A 13,717-nucleotide genomic window follows, 5' to 3' on the forward strand; every position below is an offset into this window, starting at 1 on the left:
TTCTTTTCCGTGTCTGCTTTTGCACTACAGTGGCAGAGTTGAGGACTGTAGTTGCCATAGATATCATACGGCCTTCAAAAATGAAAATATTTACTGTCTGACCGTTTACATGAAGAGTGTACCGACCCCTGGAATAGAGTAAGCCAGGGGAGAGGGGTGGGAAGGGGGTCGGAGAACAAAGGCCGGCCCCCTTGCCTCAGTTGGCACGACCTGGAGCATCACACCGGCTCCGGCATCCCGTCGGATCAACTGTTGGGCCTGCATTGCACTGTAGCTTCCCCCCTGCCCATCCCTGCCTGCATCGCTCCCCACCCACAGGAGCTGTTCCCAGAGACCCCCCAGTAACCCCACTGCACACAGGTCTCCACCTCCATCTGGATCTACGGCAGCAAGCCACGCAAGATGTTTAGTTTATGTAATCCACCATCTACAGATTTATACAATAATGCACAATTCACCCTTTATAAATATCGCATAATTCATGCATTATGTGACATAGTATATAATGGAATATAAAAATATATTTTATGTAATATGTAACATAACTGTATATTATGTGTTGTGTGTGTGCGTATATATATATCATTGGAATGAAAGTTTCAGTAAATAATTACCCTTAATATGTGCAGTGCAGTCTGATATTTCCTATCTTATTGTATTCCATTTTATGAAGAAAAACTACAGCTATATATGTATATCTAATATGTATTATGAACATAAAACCCATTTTATGTATTATATAACACATGGATTGTATATTCATATCATACACTATATATTATATATCTTGTTAGAACAAAAGTTTCGCTAGACAATACTTGCCCTTAGCATGTGCAAAATGCACTCTGTTACTTTCTATTCTCTTTTATTCCATTTCCTAAGGAAAAGCATATTCATGTGTATGTATTATACAAGCCTGCATAAAGTGGGCGCCTTGGGCAATGGTGAAGACTTGGGCTTTTACTCTGCGTGAGGCGGGAGCCACAGGAGGGCGCTGAGCAGAGGAGGGGCGGGGGCGACTTAGTTTTAACAGGATCCCTCTGTCAACCCTGTTGGGGGCAGAGGTGGGAGCCGCCCGCCCAGTGAAGAGGCCACTGTGATTGTCTGGGCAGGAGGTGATGGTGGCTGATAGGGAGAAGAGGGATTCTGGGCATGTTAACGTTTCAAAGGTGGAGCAGACAGGATTTGCTGAGCGATGGGATGTGGGGAGTCACTGATGGCTTCAAAGTTTTTGCTCTGTGCACCTAGAAGGGAAACGTGGGCACGTCCTGAGCTGGTGAGGCTGCAGCAGAACCAGGTGTGGGGAGATAGTGAGAAACCCCTGCCTGCCTTTCCCTCCCCCTGGTGGGCTCAGATTTCGGCCCTCTCCGGCAGGCTTTTGTTATTTATTCTGCATTGTAGCCAGCCGGCGGGAAAGACGGTCCTTGTCTTTACTAACGAGTGACGTCACTGAGCTCCTTCTCCAGCTGTGTAACTGACGTTCTTCATCTGACGGCTCCTCCCTCAGCGGACCCTCCTGGTGTCCATTTGGGACATGCTGGAGGAAGGAGGCAATTAGACGCGGCAGGCTTGGACTTGGGCCCCTGGTCTTGGGGCTCCCCTCACCCCTGGAAAGGCGGTGCCCAGGTCAGGCTCCCCAGGGGCACCGCCACCAGGGAAGGGCTGACATGGACCTGAGGTGCACCGTGGGCTCTGTCACATCCAAGATGCCCACCTCTAAGGGCACATCCTTGTGCCTTGATATTTATTTTTTCTAAATTGCAGTCTCTTCATAAAAGTTCAGTCATTTCAGAGAAACCGAAGTCCCCTCTGAAAGTAATCCTGTCTCCAGTTTGGGGGAACTGTGGCAGACCCCTTTCAGGAGTGGTCTGGCCATGCGAGGTTTACCTAAGATCCCCCTTCGTGGGCGTGGACGCTGTCCCCTTCTTTCCTCTTGCGACGCTGAGCGGTCAGCCTGTGCCTCTCTGGCCAGAGTGAACATTTCCTTAGGTGTGAAAGAACTGAATACGTTAAAAAGTTTATAGTTAATACATATAAAAATGCCCCCTACAAGCTCCTTGGAATGGCTGAGGAACTGTCAACACTTGTAATTATCAAAGTTTTTAATTTTTCAAACCGTAGAATTGCACGATGGAATTTCATTGTTCTTTTAATTTGCATTTTCCTGTTTCCCTGTAGGTTGCGCATCTTTTCAGCCATTGACTGGACATTTGTGCTGCTTTTGAAAAGTGCTTTTCTCATGGTCTCTTTAATGTTTGTTTCTGGTGTGTGTGGTCCTGCTGAAGTTTTTCATTTTAAAGTAACCACGTCTTGGGCCGGCCCCGTGGCTTAGCGGTTAAGTGCGCGCGCTCCGCTGCTGGTGGCCCGGTTAGATCCCAGGCGCGCACCAACGCACTGCTTCTCCGTCCATGCTGAGGCCGCGTCCCACATACAGCAACTAGAAGGATGTGCAGCTATGACATACAACTATCTACTGGGGCTTTGGGGAAAAAAATAAATAAATAAAATTAAAAAAATAAATAAATAAAGTAACCACGTCTATTGTCTTTTTCCTTTTAGGCATTTGTTTTTTTCTGTCTTTATCTCAGAAGGGCTCCCCTACCTCAGGGATTTATATCTTCAACTCTACTTTCTTCTAACATATTTTTTTGTGTGTGTGAGGAAGATCAGCCCTGAGCTAACATCCGTGCTGATCCTCCTCTTTTTGCTGAGGAAGACCGGCTCTGAGCTAACATTTATTGCCAATCCTCCTCCTTTTTTTTTTTCCCCAACGCCCCAGTAGATAGTTGTATGTCATAGTTGCACATCCCTCTAGTTGCTGTATGTGGGATGCGGCCTCAGCATGGCCGGAGAAGCGGTGCGTCGGTGCGCGCCCGGGATCCGAACCCGGGCCGCCAGCAGCGGAGCGCACGCACTTAACCGCTAAGCCACGGGGCCGGCCTCTTCTGATGTTTTTATTCAAGTATTTTTTGTATTTAAGTCGTTCATTGAAATTAAGCATTGTGTTTTGTTTTTTGATGACTGTAAGGTTGGGATCTTCATTCTTCAATTTTCCAAATGAATGGGTGGCTAGTGTCTCGAAGCGCATGGAACAGTCCATCCTTTTCCTTCTCACCCCCGAGACTGGATAGCGGCATCTGCTACACTCACTCAACATGGGCACCTCTGTCTCGATCCTGTTCTGTCCTCCGTTCGTCCATCCTGCGCCATCATCGTGACGGTTTTTTGTTTTGTTCATATTCACGTTCTTTAATTAATTTCCCTTTTTTTCCCAGTTTTATTGGGAAATAATTGACACACATCACTGTATAAGTTCACCATCACATTTTGAATGACAAGAGTCTGAAAATGTATTTTGATCTCATCTAGGCAACGCAGCAGTCTTGTTCTTGTTTTCAAACTTATCTGAGTTATTCTTGTGCCTTAGCTCCTTGATATGCATTTTTAAAAAATTAATAGACTATTTTTTGAGCAGTTTTAGGTTTACAGAAAAATTGAGCAGAAAGTACAGAGAGCTCTTATATACCCCCTTCCCTACACACACATACACACACACACACACACACACACACACAGAGCTGCCACTATTATTAATATCTTGCGTTAGCTTGGTACATTTATGACAATTGATGAGTCAATATTGATACGTTACTAAAGTCCATGGTTTGTGTTTGGGTTCACTCTTGGTGTGGTACATTCTGTGGGTTTTGACAAATGTCTGATGACACGTATCCACCATTATAGTATCCTGCAGAGTGGTTTCACTGCCCTAAAGATCCCCCATGCTCTGCCTGTTCACCCCCCCTCCCCCCACCCTGAGCCCCTGCCAACCACTAATTTTTTTTTTTTTTTTTTTTTTTGGTGAGGAAGATCAGCCCTGAGCTAACATCCAATGCCAATCCTCCTCTTTTTGCTGAGGAAGACTGGCCCTGGGCTAACATCCATGCCCATCTTCCTCCACTTTATATGAGACGCCGCCACAGCATGGCTTGACAAGCGGTGCATCAGTGCGCGCCCAGGATCCAAACTTGCGAACCCCAGGCCACCAAAGCAGAGCGGGCGCACTTAACCACCACGCCACCGGACGGGCCCCCAACCACTGATCTTTTTACTGTCTCCATAGTTTTGCCTTTTCCAGAATGTCATATAGTTGGAATCATACAGTACGTAGCCTTTTCAGACTGGCTTCTTTCACTTATCAATATGTATTTCAGTTTCCATATTATCAATATGTCTTTTTGTGGCTTGATAGCTCATTTCTTTTTAACGCTGAATAATATTCCACTGAAAGGTTGTACCGCAGTTTGTGTATATCCGCTCACCTATGGTTGAAATGCATTTCTGAAATGGCTTCTCAACTTCCTTGAAAAAAAAAATGCTGTGTTTATGTTACAAGGTTGATTTGGGGGAGAATTTGTATCTTTTGTCTTAGGTGTCCTGTTTCCTCCAGAATGTCTGGGTTGCATGGAATAAAATAATAATAGTAGTAATGTCCATCTATTGAGGGCTTAGTACCAGGTCAGTGCTATTCATCACAGCCCCACTTAATCCCTCCCAGCCTCTAGGACTCAGTTTTGCTTGTTGCCCCACGTTAACAACCTGAAGCACAGAGAATTTCAGTGATGAAACCGAGAGCCAGCATTCCATTTGGCAGGTGAATGTTGTGTATTATCTTAAAAGTGCTCTGGAGGAGGGGCCACGTGTGGAGTATCTGCCAGTTTGGAGTTGGGGGGCCGTGTAAGCAGAGATCAGTTTGTCTTCCAGTCCTTAGCATCCCCAGAATTACCATGTCCCACTGGAGCATGAGCATCTTCTAGGGACGTGGGGCCAGATGTTGTGTCACCCCCATGTCTGCATCACATCTGGGGTCCCCGCAGTCACATGGGGGTGTGGTGCCCGGCTGGTCATGCTGGTGATGAAAGCTCTGCTCTCTGCAGCTTTCCTAAGTTAAGTTCCAATTATGTAATAACACAGAAATGCACGTCCTTGAGTAAAATGAGAAGATTTCAGGTAAGAATGAGGTCCCTCAGAGGGCCCTGCTCCAGCCCCGTGCCCTCCCGTCTCACCACGGGTATTAGTTACTTCTCAGATTATTTCAAAATTTAACAGCTTAAAACAACAGTAAATGTTTGTTAGCTCACACACTTGCTGAGGGTCAGAAAGTTAGAAGGAGCTTGGCTGGGTGGTTCTGGCTTAGGGTCTCTCATGAGGTCTGGGCTGGGGCTGCAGTCATCCGAAGACTTGACAGGGGGGCTGGAGGATCCACTTCCAAGGAGGTTCAGTCACGTGGCTGCAAGTTAGGCTCCCTGGCTGTCGGCCGGGGACCTCGGTTCCTCCCCACGGGGACCTCTCTGGCGTGGACCCTCCACACCTCCCTCTGTCACTCACTGACTGACACTCCGGCATTTGCTGAGTCCACGAATCCATGAAAGTCACAAGATTCCTGGCCAAATCCCAGCCAGCCCGTAGCCTCCGGGCCCTTCCACCCTGTAGTAGGCTGAATGGTGGCCCCCAAAGAGCTTAGGTCCTAATCCCTGGAACCCATAAATGTCACCTTATGTGATAACATTTTTGCAGATGTGATTAAGTTAAAGATCTTGAGATGGAGAGATTTTTCTGGATTATCCAGCTGAGCCCTAAATGCCGTCGCAGTATGCTCATAAGAGACAGTCAGAGGGAGATGACACACAGAAGAGGAGAAGGCAGTGTGACTCCGGAGGCAGAGACTGGAGTGAGGCAGCCACAGGCCAAGGAATGCCAGCAGCCACCAGAAGCTGGAAGAGGGAAAGAGCAGATTCCCCCCTTTGGGTAGCCCAAGAGCAGTAGGCGAATCCTGGATACATGGCAGACACGTGTAAAGGGACAAGCATCAGAACGGTCCACCCATATTGCTCTGGGTCAGGCAGTTCAGTGTATGGCTTTATAAACATACCTGAAAATTTATCATAAGGCCATAAAATAATATGGAGAAAAAAGTATTGGAGGGAAATGGGTGATGAGACAACGACCACTAAGTGGTATGAAACTTGTGAAATGTGTATAAAGAACGAGAAGAGAGGAGGATATTATGAAAGTAGATGGGCTGTGAATCTTTAGGGAGAACATATTTAGAATTGTTGCCACTTTCGGGTAACAGAAGTTCCCCCTGCAAAATATCGCACTCACGGAACCTTCAAAATATTTAGAATCCTATCTTTATTTTTATTTTATTTCATTTTTTTGCTGAGGAAGATTCACTCTGAGCTAATATCTGTGCCAATCTTCCTCTATTTTGTATGTGAGCCGCCGCCACAGCATGGCCACCAACGAGTGGTGTAGGTCCGCGCCCGGGAACCGAACCCCCGGCGGCCAAAGTGAAGCACACCTAACTTAACCCACTAGGCCACTGGGGCTGGCCCTGGAATCCTGTTTTTAATTCTTTTGAGAAACTGGCTAAAAGAGGTTAAGTTACAACCCAAACCTCATTTCAGCAAGTAACTTAGTATCTGCGAATTCACTGACAAGCTTTATGACTTCAGAGTCCGTATTTTTTGCGCTGCATGACTCAGATATTTTGGGCAGCTTTATCTAGAAGACCGCTGAAAACTTTCCCTCAACTAGCCGAATATTCTCGTATACATGTCACGGAATAGACATTATATAAATCCTTTTCTACTTACATTCTGCATCTCTCTAATAAATATAGAATAAAAATGTAATTTGTTTATGATAATTTTCATTAAGGTTCACAATGCACATGGAAAACCTTTTGTATTTATGAAGTGTCATGCAAAAAAAAGTCCATGTTTTGATCTTCAGTGGACAATTGTCATGGTCTTTGAGCTGAAAATATAAAGTCGATATATTCAACATAAACTTTAAAAACAGTCAAGATTTTTACTATTGATTAACGCTGAGTTATTTTATAATTAGCCTCTGGAGGGCTGAGCTTAAAGCACGGTGTGTAGGAGTGCAGTGGACATTGCACTGTGATTCAAGAGAAGTTCTATTTCTGGCTCTCCTTCTGTGTGATGCAGGGAAAGTTAGTTTCTGAACCCCACTTTCCTCATTTCTTTAAAGAGAGATGCAAAGACGTGGTGAGCATGAAGATATATATGTAACCAGAACACTGAACAAGCTTGCCTCTCAGTATGATCAAACCAAACAACCAGAAAAAGATCAGATTCTCCCCTCGAGCTTTAGGAGGGAGCACAGCCCAGCTGACACCCTGATTTCGGCCCAGTGATGCTGACTTTGGACTTCTGTCCTCCAGAACTCAGAGAATCAATTTCTGTTGTTTTAAGCCATCAAGTTCATGGTAATACGTTACAGCAGCCACAGGGAACTAATACACTCCCACAATCTCTCTCTGATTTCTCATTCTGAGTGGCTCTGACCTCCCAACTAAAGAAAGAACGAGCCTACTCCACTTTGCTGGGGGTGTGGAGGGTCTGGATTTTCCAGAGACTTCTTGTGGCTTTCTGCTATGTTGCCTGGGAGAAAAAATAAGTTCTCAACTCTGGACATGGGTGTTTTGACAGCACGTTTAAGTAGTATATGTCAAAAGAGTAATCAGACCTTTTCTAGCTCACATTTTATTGAGCAATTTGTTTTTTCCAGATTGTCAAAGCTTTGTTTCTATCCTTGGGTCCTTTTTCTTATGGGATATTTCCCTTTTCTTCCAATTTTTTTTAGTTGGAATAAAACATACAGTAAAGTGTGTAAACTGCACTGCTATATGGCTCAGTGAATTCTTACAGAGAGTAGACACATGTAACCAGCACCCAGGTCTAGAGAGAGGACATTCCAGGACCCCAGAAGTCTCCCTCCTGCTGCTTCCCAGGCAGCACCCCCTCCCAGCGGTAACCACGATCCTGAAATCTGTCACTGTGGATTAGATTTGCCTGTTCCTGAACTTTGTATCCATGGACTCATATGGAATGTTCTTTTTAGGATCTGACTTCTTTAGCTCAACATAAAATCTGAGAGATGCATCTGTGTTGTTCTGTGTAGCAATCATTTGCTCTTTCTGTTGTCGTGTCGTATTCCATTGTCAACTATAACACACTTTGTTTCCCAGCTAACTGATTGATTGGCACACAGCTTGTCTCCAGGCTGCTGCTGTTACGAGCAAAGCTGCTAGGACCACCCTGTCCAACACTTTGGTGGGCACAGGGCTGCTTTCTCTTGGGAATATCTGGGGGTAGGATTGCTGGGTCATAGCACAAGGATATGTTTACCCTTAGGAGCAACTGCCAGTTTTTTAAGTGACTGTATCATATAACATCCTCCTCCCGCTCCCTCCCTTGTCCCTCCCACACCTTGTATGAAAGTTCCGGCTGCTCCATGTCCCTGACAATGCTCCATACTGACAGTCTTTTCTTTTCTTTCTTTCTTTTTATTTTTTTGTGAGGAAGATTGGCCCCAAGCCAATATCTCTTGCCAATCCTCCTCTTTTTGCTGAGGAAGATTGGCCCTGACCTAACATCTGTGCCCATCTTCCTCTATTTTATATGTGGGATGCCACCACAGCATGGCTTGATGAGCGGTGCGCAGGTCTTTGCCCAGGATGCAAACCTGCAACCCTGAGCCGCTGAAGCCGAGCGTGCGAACTCAATCACTATGCCACCGGGCCGGCCCCTTTCTTGCTTTTCTTTTTATTTTAATCATTCTGGTAAGTCTGTAGTGGTATCTTATTGTGGTTTTAATTTGTCTTTCTCTGATGGGTAATGATGTCGAGCATCTTTATATGTGCTTATTGGCTATTCTTTTTTTTTTAATTTTTAATTAATTAATTAATTAATTTTTATTGCAGTAACATTGGTTTATAACATTGTATAAATTTCAGGTTTACATCATTATACTTCTATTTCTGCATAGATTACATCCTGTTCACCACCCAGATGCTAATTACAATCCATCACCACACACATGTGCCTAGTCATCCCTTTCGCCCTCCTCCCTCCCCTCTTCCCCTCTGGGAACCACCATTATTGGCCATTCTTATTATCTTCTTTTGCAAAGTCTCTGTGCAAGTTTTTGTCCATTTTACTAGATTCCTGTGGCTGCTGTAACAAATTACCCCGAACTTCTTGACTTAAAACAATACACTTTTATTCTCTTACACTTTGGGAGGCCAGAAAACTGAAGTAGGTATCAGGGAGCTGAAATCAAGGTGCCAGCAGGGCTGTGCTCCCTCCGAAGGTTTGAGGGGAGAAGCTATTCCCCGCCTCTTCCAGCCGCTGGTGGCTCCGGGCTTTCTTTGGCTTGTGGCTGCACCTCTCGGTCTGTTTCCACCTTCACGTGGCTTCCTGCTCTGCGTGTCTGTGTCTCCTCTTCTGTCTCATAAGGACACTAGTCACTGGATTTAGGGCCCCCCTGGGTGATCCAGGTGATTACATCTTGCGATTCTTAAAGTAATGACATCTGCAAAGTCCCTTTTGCCGTATAAAGTAACATTCATGGGTTTGGGGGATTGGGATGTGGACGTATTTGGGGGCCAGTATTTAATATAACACATCCACTTTTTGGGGGCTGTTCAGTCTTTTTCACAGCGATTTACAGGTGCTCTTCACAGAATCTGCCTACTACCCCTTTGTCTCAGATGGGGATGCCTTCTGGCAAACCTCTCTGGAGCCTTGGGGTGAGGAGATTGGCTGGGGGGCTGTGGTCTGTGCTCCCCTCATGATCCCTAGTGGGGTGAGCATAGTTTCAGCTGTTTATTGGACATTTGAATGTCCTGTGAGAAGTGCTTGCTTTATTTGTCTTTAATGCTTGTTCACAGTGTCTTTTATCCTGCAAAAGTTTCTCAACGTTAATAAACCAGATTTTCCCATCTTTTCCTTTATGGCTCTTCCTTTTTCTCCCTTGCTTGGGAAGAGCTTCACCCCAAGTTATAAGCACCCCCACCCTACGAGTGCAGGATGATTAAGATCCCCATATTACAGAGAAGAAAACTGAGGCACAGAGGGCACAAATCTCATCCATTTCACATTTCTTGGGTTCCAGGTACCACGTGAAGGATTTTACATGAATCATATCATTGAATCCTTGAATCTCCTTGTGTTGGGGGTCCCCAGAACCACGCTCAGACTCGATGATTTGCTAGAAGGACTCAGAACTCAGAAAAGCTGATAGACACAGGGTTACCGTTTATTACAGTGAAAGGATTCTAATTAAAACCAACAAAGGGAAAAGGTGCCTGGGGTGAAGTCCAGCAGAGACCAGGCACAGAGGGAACAGCATGTGCAAAGGCCCAGAGATGAGAGTGAGAAGGTTATGTGCAAAAAAATATTTTTAATATCCCAGTCCTGAAGCCTAGACTGTGCAGCATGGTAGGGCAGGAACGACGGGTCAGTGACCAGGTCATGCGGGGCCTGGGGCCATGGAAAGGAGGGTATGGCCCCAGGCCCTGTGTGAGCTGAGAGCTGAGGGCACTGAACAGCCTGGAGCTGGAGAAAGTGCAGAAAGCAATTCCATTCTGGGCATTTCTTTGTTTCCCAATCATTATTTTCTTCATATTGCAAGGACGGCAGGCTCACTATTGAAAACTCAGCGAACACTGACAAACATAAAATGGAATGAAAAAAAATCATCTGTAATCCCACTGCCCAGAGATGATCATTGTTAACCTTTAGCTGTGTTTCACGTGCTAAATGTATGTATTCTGGTAGATATCATCCTATAAAGTGTTCTGTGTCTGTCTCTTAAAGTGACCAGTAAGGAGTGTCGGAGGAGCAGGCCATCACCCTTGGCCAGGAGACTGTCGATTTCGGCCAGGAAATCGCTCTCCCGAGAAGCCTCAGGTTAAGCAGGGCGGTTCTGGAGGGGAGGGTGTTCTAGTGACAGGCACAGCGTGTGCAGAGACCCGGCTGCCACAGGCGTGGGGGAGCGGCTGGAGCAGGGCCGGCGTGGGGCGAGATGAAGTGGGAGGCCGATCTGGGCAGGACCTCAAGGGCCGGGCTAACGGGCCTCTGAGAGCCCTGGGGAGCCCTGCGAGGTTTTTCTGTTCGTTTGTTTTGTTCGTTTTGTTGACTGAAGAGAGTTCCGTGCAGGACGGCAGTGTGGACAGGTGTGGGTAGGGTGAAGGGATCCAACGAGGGACGCTGAGGCCCCCAGGACTGGACACAGCAGAGCTGACACCACCCCCGGATCTCAGAAGGGCACCGGGAGCCGGTCCCAGATGGGCAGGTGCGAGAGCTGCGGCCTTGGGTCAAGGGCACAGCCGCTGGGGCCCAGCCAAGGAGGGGGCAGGGGAGACGAGCCCCGCCTCTACCTTCCCCCGTCCCTGTCCCCTGCTCTGTTGCGCGCGCTGCCCAAAGTCCGTGCCCACCGGGATCCAAAGGATGGGGTCTCGGTGATGCCATCCGGGGCGCTCAGCCTCCTGGGAGCAGAGAAGGACGGGCAAGAGTGGAGAGTGGGTCTGGGGGCGGAGGGAAGCATCGTTCCCCAACTTCCCAGGGAAGCATGCGACCAGGACCCCCACAGCAACCGCTCCCCCAAGCCGTCCCCTCCGGAGCAGAACCTCGCCCATCACGTCTGCGCTGTTTCAGCCCAGCCTCCGCCCAGCTCCCCTGTCATCTTGCAGTTCCGCTACGGTCGGGGGCTTGGAGAGTCACACTCAAAGCATCGGGTGGGAGCCAAGGTTTCTGCCTCCCGTCCCAAGTGGGGATCCCGCGGCAGCAGCCCCGGGGCGGCGGACAGACCGGCTGCCCTGCAATGTGGAACAGCGCACGTCACTGCCGGGCTCTCCTCCACGGGGCGGGGGAGCGGACGCGGCCGGCAGAGGTTCCCTTTGGTACCCATGGGGGTCCCGCTTCTCAGAAAGGAGATCGCTCTTGTTCTTTTCTGCTTCTCTAACACCTGCTCATTTAAAATATAATCAGCCAGTAGGAAAAGAAGAAAGACCCAAATTTCTAGCCTGTTCATAGTACGATTGGCTTTTCATGATAGTGTAGCCCTTCAGTAGCACGCTGTTCCATCATAGACGTCTTTGCATGAGATTGTCACAAATCTAGTCATCCATTTTCATTTTATTCTGTAATATATAGAGAAGAGAAAACCAAACACCCAGGTCACCAGAGTTCAGAGACAGGGTTCAGAGACAGGGCTTCCTTGGAGCTGGGAAGTGTCTCTGTGAGACCCGTGAAGGGGGCAGCAGGCGCCCCTCCCATGTAGTGACTTTCAGGTGATTTCCACCCAAGTGTGACTTCCAACAACCAGGAGACAAGCTTCTTTTCTTTGCCCCCACCCCCACCCCTGCATACGGCTGGAGTGGGAAGTTCTTGTGGGACACCCAGGGGACTTCCCATCACACACATATGGGGATCTGGGGCCTGGGAGAGGGGAGGTGCTCTGAAGAGGGCAGAACAGAAGAGGGGCTGCCCCGATGACTTGCAAACAGGGAGAAACCCTCGCTCCAGATGTGTCACTGTGGGAGCTGTGGGAAGGGACCATGAAAGCCTGTTTGGATGAAAAGTTATTGTGCATACCCCTCACCTGGTGACAGGTAGACTGGGCCCAGAGAGGGCAGGACACTTGTCCAGGATCACACAGCGGGAAGCTGGGATACAGCAGAGTTATTGGCACAGACCCCCTGTGCGGTAGCAGACAAGCTCCTCCATGGAGGACAGCGCTCCCAGGAAGGAGAGAGAGAGAGGAAAGGGTCTCTGTGGGCCCCAGAGAGCAGAAGGATCAGAAGGGGAAGCTGCCAACAGGGCCAGGACCCACCTAGCGTTTCCTGGGTATATGTGCTGCAGTCTGCAGCCTCTGACTTCTGGGGGTCCACGGGGATGATGCACTTCCCCCAGGCCTGGCAGCATCTCTGTGTGGGGCAGTGGAGGGGTGGAAGCCTCTGTAGCAGGTCCACTTGGGGTCCTAGGAGTCCAGGGCCACACTGCCACAGAGTTGCCACCTCTCCTGTCTCACCACCAGCCTGCAGACAGCTCTGCATGAGGCCTGACCAGTCCTGGGCATCCATTCATCTTTTGTTTTTTCTTAAATGCCTTTGTTAAGATAGAATTCACATATCCTACAGTTCACCCATTCAAAGTGTACAAGTCAATGGCTTTTAGTATCTTTGCAGAGTTGTGCAATCACCACCACAATTTTAGAACATTCTCGTCACCCAAAAAGGAAACCCCGAATCCATTAGCAGTCACTCCCCATTTCCTCCCGACCTCCCCACATCCCCAGCCACGGGCAACCACCGGTCTTCCTACTGCCTCTACAGATCTGCCGTTTCAGACGCTGCCTGCGCCATTCTCCGTCCCCACCAGCAGCGAATGAGAGTGCCGACTTCTGCACGCCCTCGCCAACTCTTGTTACCCAACTTTGATTGTAGCCATCCTAGTGGGTGTGAAGTGGTATCTCCTTGTGGTTTTGATGTGCGTTTCAGTGCATCCATTCATCTTTTACCCAGCGCCTATGTCCAATGTTCAATTCGCCTCCGTCCCCAGATCGGTCCTGCCCCCTTTCCTCTGGCTGCCTCCTTTCTCATCTGCCTTCTTCCTGGCCCAGGGGTGGGATCCGCACTGAGCTCTCAGGCCGTCAGTGTGCTCCTGACCTGGTGGGCAGGGTTACCAACCACCCACCTTGGGTGCCCGGGTCACAAGCAAAGAAGTGCATAGAGCCAGTGGTCCTGCAAAATGATGATCAGGCTCACGCAGGTTACAGAAAGAGAATGGGACAGTGAGATGGCCCAGCCACCCATCAGATTGGCCAAAGTGATCAAGTCGAT

General features: G+C 48.1%; 1 protein-coding gene across 1 annotated transcript in view; it reads left to right on the top strand.

The window, feature by feature from the left end:
• OPA3 (outer mitochondrial membrane lipid metabolism regulator OPA3) overlaps window positions 1-13,717 on the top strand; it is an 82,627-nt gene that overhangs the window by 48,530 nt on the left and 20,380 nt on the right. The gene's annotated exons all lie outside the window — the stretch shown is intronic.

The sequence above is a fragment of the Ceratotherium simum genome, chromosome 33, assembly GCF_057802395.1.
Source record: "Ceratotherium simum simum isolate JZ-2026a chromosome 33, ASM5780239v1, whole genome shotgun sequence".
NCBI classification, from domain to species: Eukaryota; Metazoa; Chordata; class Mammalia; order Perissodactyla; family Rhinocerotidae; genus Ceratotherium; species Ceratotherium simum.